Below are 22,035 nucleotides of genomic sequence, written 5' to 3' on the forward strand. Positions count from 1 at the left end.
TTCTCTTCTCTTCTCTTCTCTTCTCTTCTCTTCTCTTCTCTTCTCTTGTGTTTCATACTTGCATTTCTCTTTCTCCTTTGCCTTTGTTATGCTCATCACCTGTTCTAACAGATTCCATTCTTTCTCATAACTGTGTTTTTATAGATAGAAAAACAAGTTGTTTCATATCATTGATCTGAAAGAAACTGTTCATTTAAAAATACTGAAACAAAAGGTGTTAGCCTATTCCCAAACTCTCTTGATCTCTTTATTTTTCCATTCAGAGCTAGTTGCTGAATTTGCTCAAAAATTGCAAATACCTCTGGTCTTCCCCAGAAGTCATTAATTGCTATATTTGTTGTGGTGAAAAACAAACAAACAAACCAAAAACACTGCTAAGCTCATCCTTCACACTGATTACGCATGATATGACAGGTGGCTTTATAAAATAGAAATATACTTCACTTCCCTAAAGTACTAGTAGAAATGAAATACTGTAAGAATCTGATCTCACTTTAGCCCGGTGCATGTTCCAATGTCTTCAGAGGGCTCTGAACCAAAGCTTTGCATATTTCTGTCCTTTTGCTCTGAGTCTTCTTTCTTTTGAAAATAAAGCCAAATGGATTCCAATATGATAGACCTAGGTGTCTTGCATGTACCAAATATTTTCAGTATGTTTACTAGAGGCATTCCTTAGGTGAATTTTCTTGATTTTGATCTATGTCCCACTTAAAAAAAATATATGTAAGAATGGTTAAAACAGTCATGAGTTGCACTTTCAATTAGCTGCAAACATGTACAACTGTAAAAACTTATGTCCTCCAGTTCATACAGTGACATTCAGCTATATTCATATTGGGTCTTCTGAGACATTATAGTTCCCCAGCAGTCCTTGCTATAGGATATACATAAAGAGGCAGCTGAGCCATAAGCCAATATAAAAAAGTTAGTAGTAACTGCTTGAAACATAGGCTGCTTTAATAGTTTTGTGAGCAACTCAAAAAAAAAAAAAAAGGAAAGAAAAAAAAAAAAAAGAAAAAAAAGATATTACAGCAGTTAAAATTTATGTATGAAAGTATGAAATAAGCACATTTTTCCATACTCACATTGCCTATTTCTGCACCTGAAATTAGCTATTGTATTGATAAATGAATTTACGTGGTTGATTTCACAAAGGCGGTCTGTATATTGCTACCATCTGTGCACCAAAACTTCATAAAAGAACAATATAAAAAAAAATGGCATTGTAAACATTCTAAAAATGTGAGTGGGTATTCCAGGCTCTTAAACCTTTTTTACCATATTAGGTTTTCATTAGGATTTGGAGTAGGGTGAGCATGGTGAATTTCTTAACCTTAAAAGATCAGGCAAAAGAAAAAATTATATCAAGTAAATCCCTATGAAAGCAGTATCAAATCCAGCAGAAACATGTCATTTTGGTTCTTCCAAATACTTTGAAAAGAATAAAATGCGGTTTGGAAAGAAACATGGTATGCTTTGAAATTCCAGCTGAAAAACCAAGGAAGACCTATTTGTTTTCTTTTGCCTTTTCATACAGATTTTTTTTTTTTTTAGGTGTCTGTAAAACATTTTCATACCATTTTGTATGACAGGTTGAATACATATTGTTATTTTTATTGCTAGGACAAATAAGATAATCGTAAATGTTTTGTCTAGAGAAAGGAAGCTGCTATCAATTTTATGTGGAATATGCAATAAAGCCATAGGCCAATGAAGCTGGTGCATCTGGTGATGGCTGGGTTAAGATTAGCTGCTTTAGGTGGCAATTGGCAAAAGATATAAAACTGAGATTTTACAAAGGAAAGTGGCCATTTGCAAATTTCACTTGTGTCACGGGCAAGCTTGTTATAACAGATATCTGAGTGACTCTGGCTCCTCTCTAAACATGACAAGCAGGAAGCACATCACTAAGCCACACTTCATTGTCAGTGGTTTTGTGCTTTTAAGTCACCAATGGCTCTGCAGCCTCAGAGATAATGCTGACTTAAAGGGTGACATGCGGTGCTGGAAGCAAGGGGAAGACCCCCTCATCTCCAGACATCTGGGCCGTGATAAGACTGAACGATTCCCTGAGGTCAAACCTGGCCCAGAGAATTCCTCCCAACACCTGTGTCTTGAAAGGAATTTTCCATCCTTTCAGCTCTCACTTTTCTGCCAGGCAAGTACATTAAATGCAGGAACATGATTCAATGCAATCTTTTCTTAAAGCTATGCACATCTTTCTGTCTCCATAATCTTTCTCAGGGTTCATAAGAGGAGAGAGTAAAAGACACAGGTTGAGTACAGGACGATCCTTTCCCTGGGATCCCTTCCCAGCTTCTGGGCTGCAGTGCTGGGGGCCTTCCCACACCAATGTTGCATTCATGGCATTGAAGCTAATAGCACCAGTAGACTCAATACTGATGAACTTGCAGAATTCCTTTTGAATCTTTGTTTATATTTTGCTTGCACAACATCTGACAGCAAAAAAATCTGCAGTTTTATTCTGTGCCATGCAAAACAAAACAAAACAAAATATTATTTACCTACCAGTTTCACTCAATGATCCTAAAATTCATTTGAGAAAACATTAATAATTTCCTTATGTTCATGTCCTCTATACCACTTATGATTTTATGTTTCTTTCTTATACTCTTCTTGCTCTTCACTTTTCTAAGCAGAAAAGTGCTTTACTTAGATTCTTCTTTCCTGGAAGGGACTCCACATATATTATCATCCTTACGGCATTTTCCTGTGCCTTTTCCAGTTCTCCTACATCCTTTTGGACAGTTAGAAGGCATCACATGTCAATATAATGGCATATTAGTTTTTTTCTGTTTTAGCAGTTTAGCAGTTTCTTTCTTGATCTTTGCTAACACTCTGCTTCACCTTTTTTTTTTTTTTTTTTTTTTTTTTTTTCCCACCATCACTGATGACTGAGCTAGTGTTTTGTAGGAAACAATCACAGTGACTTCAAGGACTTTCTATTGAGGGGCAATTTCTAACCCCATCACATATTTATCATTAAAGATATTCTGGCCTTAGTTTGTATGCACTGATGCTTAGTTCCACCTTCCTTTTTATTACTAAGTCCATGAGTGTAATGAAATCCTGAAACAACTTTTGAAATGAACATTAGATTTACCTTTACTGAATATTTTTTTTTTCAGAAGATTTTATTATTTCATTTTTCACATAGTTTTATTCTTTAACAGTGAGTATGCTGAATATATTTTATGGACCAGCAAACACTCCACCACAAGAATCAACTGTGCATTCATACCTATAATTTCCTATGTTTTATCCAGTATTTATTCAAAAAGGATGTTTCCCTCCTGTCCCAAGAAAGCTAGATTTCTTTAAGATTCCATGATAGGGAACTGTGTAAAAAGCTTTGGGAAAACCTCAGTCCAGTGCATCAATGGGTAACCCACCTCTTTATGTTTAGTAACTCCTTCAACAAATTTGAAAAAGATTTGAAACATGATTCTCCTTTAGAAATGTGTTCTTTTCATCCCAGAATTTTTAAATTGAACTGTATATCTTTTTTCATTATTACTAAAAACTGAGATGAATTTAAACATCAAGCAATTGGTTGCTCTCTTATTAATAGAATAGTCCAAATAGTCCCGACTTTCTAGTAAGTATTCCCAGTAGAAGCACTATTAAACACCTTTACTGGGTCCAAGGCACCAGGTATTGATAAAGCATCTTCCTTTCCCATTCCATTAAAATATTTACCCCTCCAAAAGTTGAAAAGATGCATTGTCTATTGTATTTATCCTCCGAGGGGAGGAACTCATGTACCTTTGCTCAGCCACCTTTCCATTCCCCATCTCCACACTGAATTATTCCTTCATGATTATAAGTCCTGGCTCAGGCTTTGGTATTTTACATTCTTCTCCTTTATTTTTCCATGGCTTTCTGTTTGCCACACTATCTGTCTAAAATACTGCAAAATAAAATACTACAGCACCTTATTTTCTGGCCATCTTCCCCCTATGCCAAGAGTGGCCTTCATCTCCCTTGGGGTCTTAAGAGACCCAGGTGTCTCCTGAGGACAATCTTCTTTGCTAATGCAGCAAGCAAGTCCAACCTTTGCTCCTGGGAATGTAGAAAAGGAAAACAAAAATAGCAACAACAGCACTTACAGACACAAATTAGGAGTCTGTCTTTGTTCATTTAGGTGGCACCCATCCATTAGCTTTCAACTGATTGTTGTTTAATTAGACTAGTAGCTCAATGGGGCAAAGATATTGTTTTTTCTTATGCTTTAAAAGTTTTGTTAAAGGGGACAAAACAAGCAATGTTACCCACAGACATCCTACTTTTTGTTGAGAATCAAAAGGAAATTATTTGAGTAGATTCTGATCTGTTTGAAAGAGCATGTATTAAACAGAACAAGTAATCAGATTAGTATGTGGTGGAAATGGGAAAACTAAATGATCCATTAGAAGCAATCCATCTCTAACTCTGCAGAACCCCCCAGAAAATCACGTCACAGTTTCTTGTTAATGTAGGACTGTTTGTATTTTCCCATTTATAACTTATTTGCTTGTGCAGTGAACTCCTTGGGGGGGAAAGCCTGAGCTCTGCCAGCAGGGACAGAGGGCCTGGACGGCAATGACCCTGCTGCATTATTCTGCATTAGCACATTAACAGGCGTTGGTTTGCCCGGATAGTAGGAACTGTAGCTTCAATGCAATGGCAGTACCTAATTGAATTTCTAATGCAGTAACTAATTCAAAAAAACAAACCTCAGGGAAAATGTGTATCCATTGCACCTCCTTTCCTAAATGACAACATTTACTAAAGTAGTGAAAAGGGATGTAATACACACTTTCTTCTAAATTTGTGATGAGTTCTTGGATACTACATTAGGAGTATTTTATCCAACTTGTAGGTATAATTAGAAAACAGACCCCAAGACCGTTTCTGCCCAAAATCACACAGTGTGCACCTGCCTCAGGGAAAAACTGCTCAGCTCATGTGGTTTACACTAGAGCAGAACCAAAGTGCTTTATTGATTTATAAATGATGCATAATTAACTGGGAAGAAGTGAACTATACCTTCAGGATCAATATCAGTAGCACAACAGATAAACTGCTGTACTAAACGCTCACAAAACATTGGCACACATCTACAGTTTTTTAAACAACCATGTATAGCTAATTTTAGGAAACTAATTTAGTTGTACATATATAGACACTTTTACATGCACACTGCCACAGGCTGTTTGGGTGACAAGGTCACACCCTGAATACACACCCCAGTGGCAAAGGCCCCCAGGCACACACACAGAGACCCTGGGGATGGCTCCCTGCTGGTGGCCTATTATTCTGTCATCTGCAGGGTACATGGTTTGCAAGAAGGGATGCTGTGTGGGCACACCTACAGGCCCCTTTTGTTGACTTGTCATACCTGTTCAATGAGTGATGCTGTGACAATGAGATCCAGATGAGAACAATGCCCACTGACACGCAGAAATATGGATTTAAATAAATAAACTAAAAGTAGTGGCTCAGCCCTTGCACTTCTGCATAAACTGTTTTATTCCTCGTAGAATCTTCAAAAGGAAATTCTTTGCTAGAGAATTCCCATTAGAAATCTTGAAGAACTTTTAAAAATTCCTTATACTTCAGCTGTCTGCTTTAGTCATTGGCACAACCACTTACCAGTAACAGTCCCTTTAAACATAAAAAAAAGAGCGAAAAGCTGGTGCCTATCCAAGGTTTGTGCGCTTGAAAACAATTTATTCAGTTTGATGTATATATGGCCAACATAAAACAAATTAGAAAGAGTTTATTAAAAAAAAAAAAAAAAGAAAAAAAAAAAAATTAAAAAAAAAAAAAAAAAAAGAGCCAGGCAGAGCTTTTAAAAATGTTTTAAAGAAGGGAAATATGAAATAATTACGATATGCTCTAAAACTATTTCTTTCTGTGGCACAGCGGTCACAACAGCACACCAGAGCATGGACTGGTTCATGCATGTGGATTTACACTGGACTTTTTACATGTGAATTTGGAAGGTTTTATCTGCACATCATCCTGACCCTCGTCCTGCTCTGCAGGCAGCTGCTGTAATGCCTCATCATGATGTGCCTACAGGCTTTCTTCATAGACTTTCCTTTTTTATTTTTTTGAAAATGGGGGTTGGTTTCTCATAGGTACATGCCAAGGAGTATTAATGCCACTTACTGCAGCATCTGAGGACAAGGCTGATACCAGGGTTACAGGGCTTCTCCATCAGGCAGCCAGAACCTGCCTCTCTTTACCCACTGGAAGAACCTGGTGTGAAACCACCAGTGTGGCTAGGGGCCTTCACTGAGACAGTTTTTGGTGTTGTTTCACTTTTGTTTGTTTGTCATTTTGGCCATGTAATGGTCTAGGTTAGGCATGAAGCTGTGGAGAGTATTTTCCATATCTCCTTATTGAACATTTGTTTAAAAGGGATAAGTAATGGAAGATAAAGGTTAAATTCTGATCACAGTTGCACGGGCATAACACAGTGGGAAGCAGTGGAGTTACCTCATTGTAATGTTAGGGCAAGTAAGACTGGGCTCAGGCACTGACGAGAGGGGATGCCTCAGATTCCCTCTGTATCCTTATTTCAACCGTACTTCACTTTAGCAACTGAGTTCATTTCCTCCATATCATAAATATTTTATATTCTTTCAGCCTCCAAGTTCATCATTTAAACAGGAAGGCATTTAGCAGTGCTATTCCCATTCAGTTTAAGGACGTACTTCAAGCATGAGATAAAATCCTTCTCTGATGTAAAGCAGTACAGATCTGCTGTGTCAGGGGGAGCCACTTCTGCGCCGACGGCATTTCTGCCTCCGTTGCCTCCAGTAGAGGCCGTGAGTCCTCCCAGGAGCCCCCCTCACCCCCTTGCCCCCTCCCAAATGAGCTCAGGAATGAGTAGGGTCGTCACGCAATGGAGTTGGGGCTGAAATTTCCTTTTAGTTTTCCTTGAATTGCTGGCTGTTCATATACAAAACAAAGAGACAGTTGCATGCAGCATGGAAAATCAGACACATTCACCTTGGATGCAACAAATGGACACCGTAAGAGGAGAAGCTGTGTTCTTTGGGATTACTTCTCTTTACCGTGTTATTTCTCTCTAATTTTCTCTGCCTGCCAAAGATAGAAAAGCAGGGCTGCCAAATCATACCCACAGGGAAAAAAAAAAAAAAAAAAAAAAAAAATCAAGAATTTTACAGCAAGTGTGAAATTGGATATGAACAGCAAAAATGTGCCACATATCCAGTCCTTATCTTAAAATACCTTCAGTCTTCCAAATATTTGACCCATCTCAATTAGTCCTACACTGCATGGTCATAACCAAGGTAGTTTTGAAATAGTTATCTCTAGGCCAGTAGCAACACAGAGCAGCTGGATAAGACCTCACTGTCTCATCGGTTAGTTTGTGGTGAGGTCTAAGCATTTCATCTCAGCATACAACAACTCCTCAACAGTGAGCAGTCTCTGGAAAGAAGACCTTGTCCCTGGTCTTGTCAGCTACTCAGCCCAGCTACCAGCCATGCAGCCAAGTAAAGAGCATGATCCAGCACTTTCTGGATTCAGACAAAAATGAGAAATATATCTAACCACATTCCTGCTAAACCACCACACTTCCTTAAGGCTGGTGGGAGATGGATGAATACCATAACCCCATAATATTACATTCTCTCTAGTATGTCCATATTTCATGTTCAGAAAACTATTTGCTAGAAAGGCAGAGAAATGGCAATTCTAGAGTACCTTTTGCTGTACTATCACATAATTTGCAGTGAACTGGAAGCCATTCAGGGAAGATGAAAATAAGACCAGAAAGATAAATCACTTACAATCATGTAAGCATGTCACAGACAATCTTCAGTGAGGGAAAAAGAAGAAGAACTATTTTCAGAAGAACAAGATGCAAAAAAAAGGCAATAAACGAAGAAGAATTATTAGTTTTTGTTCTATAAAGTGGAATTGCAGAAAGGGAAAAAAAAGAAAAGAAAAAAAAAAAAAGCACTTCTAACTTACTGCATCTAAAAATGGAAACCAGGCACAGATTATGAAAGTGTTGAGAAATCTCCGTCAACAGTGGACTATAAGCCTCTTGAGTTTGGGAGATTTTTTTCACACTGTATTTTCCCTTCCATTTTCTTTCTTTCTTTTTTTTTTTTTTTCCTACTTTCTATACTGGTAACAGTCTTGCAAATTCAAGGCATTTAAAGAGCATTTGAGTTCAAAGAGGTATTTTCATGCATATGTGTGGGCTGAAAAGAACTCAAAGAAGTCAGGGAAAAAGGCTGGATAGATTGCAAGTCTCCGAAGTCAGAAATTTTTCTTCTGGTCTATCTGTAGAAACTACCTTAGTATGGTAGACTGAAAGAATAATTGTGAAGAGTTTAAGGAAAAGATTTCAAATGCAAAAATGTGTCATTTGCCTCAGAGTGAGGCTTACACTCAAGGGAAGGGCATAGCAGTCTGTAAATGTGCAAAGTGTATAGACCCCAAGGACAGAATACAATTACTTAGGAGGTAATGAGATGAGATTAAGAAGGGAATATTTAGACAGAATGCCAGGAAAATCTTGAGCTACTTTGAAGTGCTGAATAGTCTTGTGAGGGGAAATGTGGAGGCACAATTGCTCGAGACCTTTGTAACTGTAAGTACGCTCACATTTGCTGCAGGGAATGTGTCTCCCTTTGCAGGGAGAGACTGAGAGATGTAGCCAGGTTTCTACTCTTATTTTCTTCTTCCATGATCTGCAGCACAGTGCAATCCAGATGTGTGGACAATATTAAGAAGCAACTCAAAGGATGCACAGTGGTGAGCAGCATGAGGCAGGTGGTAGGTGTGTTATATTACGTGTCAGAGATTTTTGCCTCCTGTATCCATTTGTTGCAGAGACCATTGGGTTGTCTCACTATGTTATATGTGTACACATATATCAGCTTGCTAATGCTTATGGGTGTCACCACTAACAGTAGTTCTGATCAGATTGCAGTAATGCAAAATGGGGCAAAGAGAGCTGATTATTTTGAAACTTTCCCAGTCTTAAAAGATTGAATCTATCTCAATCCAGCCTGATTCCAGCAGACTTCAACTTTTCTGCTGGTCATGTTTTCTGCTTTCTTTTTTATAGCTTGTCTGCCATAACACCAAAGAAGTCTACGATGGTGAACCTGTGAAGCTCCTAACTACCAGATGCTGAAGATGCAAAAAGTTGGCATGGACTTGGAGGAAACTGAACAAGTACTCAGAGCAGATATCTGTTGAGTATTACTAAACAGAAAAACTACATCAAGCCCAGGAAATTCCTAAGATGGATATGGTCATAGATTGGAGAGAAGTTGGGGGTACATGCAAAATGCAATGTAGATTTGCTCTGTTCTTACTCTTCCCTGAATATCTTCTAATGGCTTCTGACGGAGACTAGGCTAGATGGACCCTTGTTCTGAACCAGTGCATCTGTTCTGAACCAGTGCATACTTTCACGTTCTTAACTTTTCCAGAAGCTAAATGAAAGGCTGCTTGGCTGTGTCCCCTTTAGCATTTTTGTGTCATAATGGCCTGGGAACTAGAAGAAGTGGAGTTGTTCTGTACCTCTAAATTATTAATATCTTTTAGGTTATCTAAAAGACACTGGATATTTAACTGACTACATATATATATGTGTGTGTGTGTGTATATATACATATATATTTAGCTGTATGTTGCATTTATTTTTTATTATTTTAAAAACAAATGACCAGCCACATTTTGTTAGCATTGTCCTGTTGGCTAAGGACTATTACATGTCTAATATTGCAGAGGAATATTCCTCCTCCTGACTTTAGTAAAAGGCAGCAAATCATCTGAGGCTGTCTGTATAATGACAGAGGCAGAAAGGCACCTGCAAAGGGCAGCTGAGAGCAAGAGTTGGGTTGGCTAGCCTTTTATTCTGGCATTTTCTTTATAGAACATCTATTGAAAGAATTTGAAATAAACAATAACAACGACAAATTGTTATTGCTATTTTAACATCTTTTATAAAGCTAATGATTAAGAGGTCATTTGATATAAGTTATATCATCAGCTAATATATTCTCCATCATGGATATGTCACTGTCATATAATTCTGACATTTTGACTGGTTATGTGAAATTAAAATAACCCAGCTTTTTTTTTTTTTTTTTTTTTTTCCCTAAAATTATTATTATTGTTATTATTGGCCAATTGTTGTATAATAATGTTTTTTTTTTTCCATTTTAACAACAACAACAAAAATTAAATTATTGATAAAATAGAACAATAATTAACCTGCAAACTGAACCTGTTTGATTTCTGCAAAGTAAACTCACCAAAATTTGACTGTGATCTGAATACAGAAAGGTGAATAAAGTAGAACTTATTGAAATCTTTGAGACAGGTCATTAACAATAGACTTTTAAATGAGGGTAAATACACCTCAAGTCTCAGAAAACCTAGCATTTCTAGACTTTCTTTTATTCTGGGTTTAAAGACAAACAAAGGGGGTAATTTGCCAGGGAATGGCTATTTCTTTAAAGCATAACTGAAGGTACAGGAGAACTGATTCATTCATTTATTTATTTATTTATTAAAGAATCACTGGGAAGAAATTTAACTAGTTCAACAATGGGAAGCCCCAGACCTAGAGAGCTGAGCAGTTTTCTGAGCAGCACACTAGTTAATGACCACAGTGCTGATTTTCTGTAAAGTCCTCTTTCTGTCAGGAAATATTTCAGTCATTTCTGTTACTGAAGAGCAATTCAAATGAAGAAGAATTAGTGTTATTATTGTCCCCAAACCATCTAGAAAACAGAAAAGAGCAAGGTTAATGTTCATATGTCAAACATAGAAGATACCTCAAGGATCTCTGTCGTCATATATATTTATGAATCAGGAAAACAGTAACTCAACAAATCAGCAGATGAGGCTGTGTTAATTAGGTTGATTAAGACCAGGGAGAGCTATAACAAACCTAATAAGGAAAAACCTAATGAGCTAGGTGGATGGACAGTGTAGAAGAGAATAAATTTCAGTCTTGAGGGGAAAATGTAAATTACACTCATACTAGAAATAATTCTCAGTTGATTGTATCTGTTTGGAGAAGGGACCATGGCACAGGAGCAAAACAAGTAATAACAAGAAAACAGAATCATTTTTTTTCTGGGAGTAAATTTCGATGTTTCTAAATTTTCTCTGTGCAGGAAACACCAGGAAACTATTTGGAGGATAGGAAGTTCTGAAAATGCATTTTCAGAATATATAAAAAGTTGACATGTTCTGAAGTGTGAATATTCCCTCTTGTGAAAGAAATAGAAAATTTATCTTCATTCAGCAGTGACTTGAGATACTTTGTCAGAGCTGTAATTGGGTTACTCCAATTCTCTGTTCTCTCCAGGCTTTCTAGGTGAACCCATAAGCTGTGATGATAGTCCATGTGGCTCCCACATGTGGATGTTGTGCTTCATTTGCAAAGAGAAGTAGTAGATGGAGAAGCAAAAGAAGAATTTTGTGGGTCTGACCTAGATTAGAGAGTCTCTATTTTCTGTGTCCTCTGAGCAGGTTCCATATATATGTCGAGAAGATGTAGCTGCTATTTCTTGACCTTGGTTGCAGCTGTCTAGTGGGATGTGGAACAGTAGAGTTTTTTTTGTTTGTTTGTTTGTTTTTGTTGTTTGTTTGTTTTTTGAGGGGCAAATTCTTCAAGGCTAGCAGGAGATGGGGCAGAGTGGAATTCAGGTCCGCTGTGCTTTTATGTGTTTTTGGAACACATTCATCTCACCTGATCCCATCCTCTGACCATCTTCCCCAGGTACAAGCTCTAGGAGAACGGTCCTAAGCAGCCCAAAAAGGAACTACTGAAATGTATGTTCAGTGATGAAGTCCTGTAATTCATTGAACCAGTAGTTGAATCAGCTGCACTTCCATAAGGCCAAATGTCTTAGCCCAGGCTGAGTGCCCCATGAGAGAATTCATTGGTTACACCTGTGGAAAGGGGTGGATGCATTTCACAGTGTATACCACCAGCCTGGTCCACCACTCACACGGAACAGACTTATTGGAGTGCACCTACGTTAGCATTACATTTTAAATCAGAAGTCTGCTTTTGAAGGGAATCTCCCAGTTGCCCCACTTAAGGTACTTTGGTGCAAAATTAACTGGGAATGCACCACTGCAATTCCTGTCAGAGTAGAGTAAACTGGAAAATATGATCTAGGAGGGCACCTGCTTCAAATCCAGCAGCTAACAGGAATTTGGTCTGTGGGACCAGATTAGAGCTAGTACAAAATGCTCACAAGGAGTATAAATATTGGGTCTTCAGCCCTTCTGCTTTGCTCTTCAAGTCCGTTCCTGTTGCACCAAACAAATTGCTAAATATAGACTGCTAGAGCACACCAGCACTGCCGACTTGGCCCTTCAGACTTCCCGAGGAAATAAATAAATAAATAAATAAATAGCCATAGAGAAAGATGGAGCCAAAATGTAGTCCAAGTGGGTAACATTATGCCAAAACAGAACTAAAATGCAGACTGTGGTGTTCACAGTTGGCTGTGGAGATCACCTGGCCCACAGTGTAGATATATACAACCGCCCCAGTCACTTGACTGAGAATTGCTTTAGGACTAAAGTATTACTAAGTGTTGCATAAGGGAGATGGAATCCAGCTCTCAGTATTTTTTCTTACCTATAGTGCTGTGACTCTTTCAAATCTGCTTGTAGTTTTATATAGTTTTATGCACATGATGCATTGTTCTTAGCCAGAATGTGAGAGAAAAAGACTAGAGTGAACTTCACATCATGGTCTTGTTGACTACTGAATATGCTCATAACAGGGCAGGCACACATTGTAACACACACCTATTCTTAGGGCTTGCCAGGTCTTTAACAATTTCAAGGCCTCAGAGAAATGTGAGAATGACTTGGAGAAAAAAAATATATATATATATCTGTAATGGCACCAAGCTGATTATACAGCTCATGGGGTAAGTTGGTCTACTGGGAAACAGATTTCCCTTCCCCCTCCCCATACCCTTCAATCTGTGACATGCAATTGCAAGACAGTTTAGCAGGAACAGTTAGGCTATTTCAATGCAGCACAGCAACTGTTTCATTTCATACTTTTTATGACTGTAGGTTACGGATAGCCATTTCAAAGCAGCATTTAACCTAGAGGCTCTGCAAAAAAAGACTGGGATTTCAGTAAACAGTGTGTGTTGTGTCTGGAGCTGAGACTGACATCAAGCCAGATCATACTTTTCAGCTGTTGCTAGTACATTCTCCTTGTGTGAGCATGATTCTGCAAGGTCTTTTCAAGCTGAATTACACAGTTCCCATTCAAGAAGTTTCCACTGAAGTCCCTGGGACATTTATTGCAATCAGATATTTCTTACAAGGAGTCGAATTGCAAAGAATTGTCATCTCTAAACATAATCTGGAATTGCTTTAATGCTTGTCCCTGGAGTTCTTGAGGACTTTAGATCAACTTGATGTCACAGGTAGGCATGCCAAGGCCTTCCTGAACAACCAGAGGACTCTGGTTGTTTTCAGCGCTGCTGGAAAGACATGCCAATTAAGTTATATTGTTTCCTCTGTGGATTTCTAAACATGTTCCTTTCCATATCTTCACCTAGAGCTTCACCTTACAATGCAGATAGTCCAAGAGTGAGACAAGGAAAAGAAACACACAGGGTATAAAGACTATTTGAGGATAGCTTCTGTGGAGCTCTCTCTTTTGCCCCCCACACTCTTCGCTGCACACAAGTTTCAGAGACCTCCTGCCGCTCCTCTAACACACCCTCCAAGGAAGAGGCAGTTGGCACAGTGTCAGGCTGAGAGCTAACAAACAGGTTGCCCCACCATAATGAGTGTGTGGCTGGTGACCAGGGGGATGCTCACTGCATTACATGCTCAGAAACTGCAAAAGTGGGAATATTGTACCCTCCTTTTCCACACAGACAGCACTGATTTGAGTCTGTTTTCTTGAGGCAGAAGACTACTTTCATAACTTTCATGAAATTCATAGGAATCTAATATTTTGGAGACTGCTCCCTGTTTGCCAGCTGTGGCTGAAATTGGTCTATGAATTCAGACTACCTACACCTCCTGTGAACAACAGACAAGCAGTTCAATTCTCTACTAAATCTTGTGTCCTTTGGAAATTAAAAAACAAAACAAAACAAAACAAAACAAAACAAAACAAAACAAAAAAAACACTTTGTTTGTTTTAAATAATTTGAGAGATTGAGAGATCTGGTTTAGAATAAAGATATAGAACAGCTTCTGGAGAAGAAAAACTGAGTAGATTAGGACATTTCAGATAGAAAATGAGCTGACTTAAGAGGGGTATGATAGAGACCTACCCATCCATACAGTTGTTGCCCTGTCTGTTATTGTTGGTCGAGCAAAAAGAGGTGTGTCATTGTTCATAACACAATGATTTTTAATGTAGTTGTCAATCAATTAAAAATTTCCAGGGGATGTTTGAAAATGTCACTGAGCAGAACCCTTTAATGAACAGGGGAAATGAAAAACAAAATCAAAAGGAGAAAATGGGGAAGACACCCAGCCACAGAGCTGACCTCATAATAATCATCTACATACCCCTCCCCCCATTTTTGTCTTTGACATCTTAGTCCTGCCAAATCTCATACTTCAATTCCATAGACCAGTACCCTACCAAAGAGAAAAATAATTAGGGAACATAAGGGAAATGATAGAGCATTTAAGTTGCACAAAATAGGGATGAAAAGAACTTCATTTCACATGAGAAGGAGGTAAAAAAGTTCCCAGTCCCTCTTGCAGGAAGGTCAGTGGTAGGAGGGGTTATAGAAAAAAGGAAAATTGGGACACCAGTATAGGAAGAAAAGAGAGAGAGAGAACAAGCAATGTTCAAAGAAAGGAGAAAAAAAAATCAGACAGAAAATGTCTCAGGTGTGTAGGATGAGAAGTTCTGCAAGAATTCTCTATGTACCTAAGGACTGTACAACAGCACAACGGGAAAATGGACCTGGAAGAGCCCCATGATATACACTGTGAATGGGGAAGAAGCAAAGCACTTATTTATTGGAAAATGTATTCAGCTTGTAAAACCCAGGCCAAACAAGCTATCTGCATGCTACCTGCACACTCTGCCTGCCATCTGCACGCTGCAGCACTGACAGCTCTGGCAGAAAGTCAGATGTGTCTCAGAGGAATTTGGTCCTTCCTGGAAACTCCTCCTGGGGCTCAGGGTGAGAGTGATTTGTGATTCTCTGTGAGGGAATATATTGATCTTTCCTCTCTGATTACTGAGAGCAGTTACAATCTGAAAGTGTATTCTTTAGGAGTGATTTGACCTCTCTGAGGAACCAGCCAAAATCGATGCCCTTAGTAGGAGAGTGATCTGTAATGTAGGGGAGCAAATAATGCTCTATCCATGTCCAGCATTTCCCACACAGACACACACGTGAAGACCCTGTCCTCTTCCAAGCCTGCCTGCCTTAGGTACCCAGGACATGATGGTACTCAGTTTATGAATGCTTTCAGTTTCTACTGCACAGAAGCAGCTATGAACAGCCAAGGAGTGATCTTACCCATCTCACAAGTGTAACTGCCCAGGCAATTTATAAGACTCATTTCATTCCCAGCATGATTTATCCTGAATTTCAGTGAGCAAAGATGACTGAGCAACCAAGCACGTAGAGTTGTTTCAGATGTATTACCTCTAACTGGGAGCTGCTGAGACTTTTTTGAGGCATGTTAAGGCAAATTCTATAAACTATTAGATGTAAGACCTCCATGGGATACTTGGATATGATAGGAAATGGTGCTGAGCAATCACAACGGGCAATGTTTTTTCCAAGTGAAAGAGTGCACAAGCTCAAAATTGCATGGCACGATGCCTTCTTTTTTTGGAGAAGGAAACAGCACCCTCACATCTCACCATCAATGTAACTGTGGAAAAGGAAACTGTTAGGGCCAGTATACTGATTGTCTGCTGTGTTTCTGTCTTCCTATGACCATTTGTGACTGGCAGGAGATGGAGCAGCCTTGGATCCACTCTCCACCAGCACATGTAGGAGGGCTGTCCAGCAGCTGCGGTGGGAAGATGCGGCTTGCCTTCTGCAATATGCACCTTTCACAAGACGTAGAGCTGTATAATCAATCTCTACAAGACTGTCTGAATAAATAATGCTTTAAAAGTCACCTTTCATGTTCTCTGAGTAGTTGAAGGACTAACCAGAACTTCTCTGATGCTTTAATCACTTGAATTCAATCAACGATGACATTTCTCATAGCACAGTCATCTTCAGTTTGTGGTCTGCAAGCCTCCCAGGATCCATGGGCTACTTCTGGGGCGGTTAGTGAGAGGTAACAAAGAAAACACATCATTTGCTTCAAAGAAATCTTTACATCCACTGGAATTTTTTTAGATGACCGTCAGTGGAAAAAAGTTTTGAAAAACAGCTTTGTATCACATTCTTTAAGACCTCAAAGCCATTATATATTATCAGTGTTTCTTCACTGCAGGCTGCTTGAATCCTAAATCTTTCCCATTATACAACAAAAAAGAAACTGTATCTCAGTGACTCAATGCTTAGTCATCATAAACCAGATAAGAATGTTAATAAAGGTGTTTGTTAATTTTCAGTTCTTTATCACATTTCTGATTTCTCTTTTTATTTTTTATTTTTTTTAGAAGACATAGAAGGCTTAACAGACGAGCTTATTTTGCATCATGTCAAATAATTTTCTCAAAGTCAAGATTTAAAACAAGTTTTTTTTTTTTTTTTTTTTTTTTTTTCTTTCTAATGAACTATATGAAATGAGCCTAGAAAAGACCACATCATAGGACCTATCAAAATGAAACTCTCTGAAGATACCGAAGATGTTGGAAACTTTGCAAATTGGAATAACAAGGCTTTTGGTGTCATCTCTCTGACTGCCCTATGCAGTTCTCAGGTTGCTTTGCACACAAAGTATGTGTGCACATGTGTGCACACATATACATGTACATGCACAAGAAGATATGGAGAACAGCTAGGTTAGAATAGCTCCAGCTATAAGGATTCCAATCTCCAACCTCTGTGGGCTACAGTGGTAGAGCTGATAAGTCAAAAAACAATAGACCAAGCTTGAGAGATGCATACATTTCTTTTGTTTCATAGGTACCACCTGAAGCCACTCATCACTGAGCCATATGAGTTAGCTGATGTTTTTCATATACATTGGCTGAAGCAGAACTTGAAAGACTGCAGTGAAGACAGGGCAGTGGTCAGGGACATCAGTTTTCAGGAGGCTGCTCTTCAACCGGTGAACACCACGGGCACGAGGCAGGGACAACATATGTTTACTATTACACATAATGTTTCAATTTATTCAGGCTGCAATGGTGTTGAAAACAAACCTGATATTTTCCATATGCAGACAAATACATAGTCTCTTTTCCCGAAAGCTTGTGGCCCAAGAGGAGATTTAGTGGAAGGAGAGGCGAGCCCTGGCTGACTGAGCTGGAAGCTGTAGGCAGTACTCCTGAACACATAACCCTCATGTCACAGTCCTGAACCTAGGCCATGGGGCACTCACATGGAAGCTTCTGGTGACCATCAAATCACTGTTCTTAGGCAGCCTACAACAGTTCTTCACATTCCTCCTGGAGCAAAGGCAGCACTGCACCAACATGAAGCACCATACCACTGCTCCATCCTCTCTGTGTACCACACCAGATATGGCAAGCTTGGCTTTGACAGCCAGCCATGACTGAAACGTGGGCCTACAAAAGCTGTGGGGCAGCTGTCAGGACCCCTGCTGGAAGGCTCTCCTGTCCCATTTCACAGCTCTGCATGCTCTCTCCCTTCTGCATGAGCTGATGCTTGAAGTGCACCCAGTGCTGGGACTGGTGGCTACACTTCATGTCAAGGCAGAGAACTTTTCCTAGGTGTATCAGCTGGGGTTTTACCTTGCATTTTTCCTAAACAAAAAAAGTTCTGGCAGGACCGACTAATAATAGAAAAATAAATAAATAAAACTTTCAAATTTTTTTCTACACTCAGTTTTTGACATATTTTTCATAAGTAAATAGCTGTGTTTTTTAGTTTGTTTGTTTTTAATATGACCAACTGTAATTAAAACCAACCAACCAACCAACCAAAAAAACAAACCAAACCAAACAACAAAAAAACAACAACAACAAAACAAAACAAAACAAAACAAAAAACAAAAAACAAAAAACAAAACAAAAAAAAACAAACGTTCTCTAGTGCTTTAACTGATCATCTCCCAGCCTCTTAGAGATCTTCCTCTCTGGAGCCCATTACTTGCCTCCTGTAGTCTAGCAATTCATTACTGTTATTTTGCATGAATCACTTAGACTTGATTCTGTGATTAAAAAAAAAATATTTATTTTAGTATTTCAGAACCAAAGATATGAGAAACATGGGAGAGGTATTTCCATTTTTCTGTATCAGGTCCCACTGCTCTGACTCAGAAACCCTTTGAGCAGGGAAAGTTTGAAGAGCCTTTAAGATAGGAGCCCTCCCACGCTGCTTGCACAGATACACATCTGATCTTACCTTTCATCTGAAAAGATCTCCAAGGCAAAAGGAAACAGAAACATGGTTTCATATTGTAAGTAGTAGGACATTACAAGCTGAAATTCAGTCTCACCCCACTAGAGGGTGGTCTGGTCACCTTCATGTCACATCTGAAGTGTGTAGGTATAGCTTTTTCAGAAATCCCAAGTCCTCTATATCCAGACTGAGCAATATTAAAGTATTCCTGCTCTGAGATTTTCCAAGTGCCTTAAGTCCCCCCATCAAAAATGAACTTACCCTCTCATGTAAACAAATAAATACATTGCAACCTGACTGAAGATCTGACACTACAATTATTGAAGTCTTCTACCAATGCTACAAATGTATATACCTGTAACAGCAAAGTAAGGCTCAGTGTTAAAGAGGAATGAGCTTGGTTTGATACCATTTTGAAATTTTCAAAATATGTTAATGTGGCTGATATTTTCTTCACATCATTTTCACTTGGTTTGTTACAAGTATAACAAGGCAAATTCATTGTTATGAGCTAGCCTGTGCTTTGACTGCTGATTACAGTGAACCAGAAAGAACTGCACTGTAAGAGAGGCACTAGAGGCCCTTCCACTGGTTTTGGGAGAGCCAGCAGTTGAACTCAGAGCTAGTTCTTGCACCAGCTGCACAAGACTCACCAAAAAGAGTTTCCTCTGCCAAGCCAGATCTTCCTGGGGACTCAAACCACCTCCGCTCCATTTCCTTAGCCTGCTCCACTCTCTCTTCCTCCTCCCTCATCTGCTTAAACTCAAATGCATACATCCCCACATCCATACTTCAAAACTCCTTTCCTTCTGAGATGTCTGCTATCAACATCAAGAAAAAAGTATTTTCAACCTGCTTTCTGGTTCATATCACTTGTGCTTAACAGAAATCCTTTAGGACTTTTAAAAGGAAAATAACAGTAAAGCCTTATATCATGGAACCAAAACTGCAGCAAGTGTCAGCCTGGACACCATAAGGTTCACAGAACCACAGCATCACAGAATGGCCGAGGTTGGAAGGGACCTCTGAAGAGCACCCAGTCCAACCCCCCTGCTGAGCAGGATCACCTAGAGCACGTTGCACAGGATGGCATCCAGGTGGGTTTTGGATATCTCCAGAGAAAGAGACTCCACAACCTCTCTGGGCAGCTTGTCCCAGTGCTCTGTCTCCTCACAGTAAAGAAATGCCCCCTCATATTCAGCCGGAACCTCCTGTGCTTCAGTTTGTGCCCACTGCCTCTTGTCCTCTCACTGGGCAGAAATGAAAAGAGACAGGCATCCTCTTGATGCCCTCCCCTCAGATATTTATACACAGTGATGAGGTCTCCCCTCAGTCTTTTCTTTTCCAGGCTAAACAGGCCCAGCTCTCTCAGCCTGTCCTTGTACAACAGGTGCTCCAGTCCTCTAATCATCCTCATAGCCCTCCTTAAGACTCCCTTCAGTAGTTCCATGTCCCTCGTGTACTTGAGAGCCCAGAACTGGACACAATACTCCAGGTGAATCTGAATTTCAATCTGAATTTCAGACAGATTCCAGAGAATTTAATTGAACATGGTGTCTCCTATGTCAGCATCTACCAACATGAGAACGTTCCCTTTTACTCTCATTAGAGTGAGAGAACAAGCACAACACCATGAGGGATAAACTGTTTGTGTACCTACGCAAAAAAAAATCTCTTTTAGAGTTTTTTTGTCCAAAACTGAATTAGATTTTGAATCACGTTGTTCTGATTAGGTTTCTTTTTATTACCTAATTTTCCTAAGTGTTGTTTTCAGACTGAGTAGTGGATAAATGGAAGACTTAATCTCAAAAATATGTGGCGGCAGGTATTTTCAGCCACTAAATTGGTCATGTCTAAGGATGTTCCAACACGGGCGTAAGCTTACAGGAAAAATGTGAAGGGTCTGTGAGCAAAGCAGGGCACCATTCCCCATTACATTAAAATATATATGCACTCATAATTTGAATGTTACAGAAACAAATGTAAAGTATAGTGATGGGGGAAAAACATGCCTAATTTGTGAGTGTTCACTTTCTCATTCATTATAGGAGAGATTATTTGGCTCTTCCGTTTTGTCTGTTTCACATAGCTCAGACAGCAAAAATGTTAAAGATTAAATAATTCATTATTAACCTCATGGTATTTGAATCATGTCAACAGATATGACCCAGCTGCCAATGATAATCAAGAGTACCTTCAGCTGTGAGTTTGGATGAGAATCACAACAAAACAGAATGATCTGTTCTGATGCAATAAAATGAATTATTACATCATTCTTCTGGTCTGTATAAACACAACATGGCAAAAAAATAAACTCCTTTCTCTTCATAAATTCTTTACACTGCAATGTCTTGAGAGTTATATAGGTTATGACATATTGTTTAGCTCCTGTAGTAGGGAAGGCAACAATATGGATGGGAGGTGTGACATTCAGGTCTTACATACTTTTTTGCCTCCCTGTGCTCCCTTCTGGTGGCTGCAAAGTTTTGGATGGGTGGCACTGTCTCTGGTAAGTAAGCATTATATACTTAACCATTAGAATACGTAAGTAGAGCTGTCCTCCATAATTGGTTCAAACATCTGGATACCATGGTTAAATAGGTTTGGGGAGGAACATGTGGTCCTCATTTAAAACACTGCAAGCGCTATCATGATGTAGACTGTGAAATTTTAAGCAAGACTACTGCTGTTTTGATTATACTCATAGATAGAAAATAAAAGTGAATAGCACTCTAAATGATGTAAAGCTGCAAGAACAGTGGTGTCCTTTAATAAGCATCTCTACAGAAGATAAAGTCAAAAAAAAATAAATCTTAATAATACTTATTAAATTAAAGAACTGATTTTTTTTGTTTTTTCTTTCCCATGTGAACTTGTAACAGACAGCAAGGAAGGAAGGAAGGAAGGAAGGAAGGAAGGAAGGAAGGAAGGAAGGAAAGAAGAAAGGAAGGAAAAGAAAGGAAATTTAAAATAAGAAAAAAAAAAAAAAAAAAAAGAAATCACAAATGCATTTTAAATGCAGCCAAAATTAGTGAGGCTTTCCTTTGAATGTCATGTTTCAGAATCCAGGGTTCCACATTGTCATTCTTCTGTAACCCCAATTAATTAGGTATTGACTTGTTTTTTCATTCAATTAAAGTATAATTAAATAGCAGTGGTCTGTCTCGGAAAAACAGATGAAAAGGTTCTGGTAAGAATCTCTAGGTTAATCCAGCTGCTTAAAATGTGTGTTGTATTTGACCATTTGCCAAAAGAGTCTGTGAATACATGAGCCAGCTGGCACAGAGAGGACTGGTGGGAACCTGTCAGCTGTTTAGGACAATGGCTGAAGCATTTTTAACAAAATCAGTTTTCAAAATACCTAAAAATGAGATACCCTACCTTGGCAGCTCAGGAATTATAGTGGCAAGGAAATCTTAAGATTTTGTTTCCTCCTAAAATATGAGTTTTGACTCATATTCTATGAGCCACTGAACCATGCCATTTATTTACATTACTGTTA

This window comes from Oxyura jamaicensis, chromosome 1, assembly GCF_011077185.1.
Source record: "Oxyura jamaicensis isolate SHBP4307 breed ruddy duck chromosome 1, BPBGC_Ojam_1.0, whole genome shotgun sequence".
Taxonomy (NCBI): Eukaryota; Metazoa; Chordata; class Aves; order Anseriformes; family Anatidae; genus Oxyura; species Oxyura jamaicensis.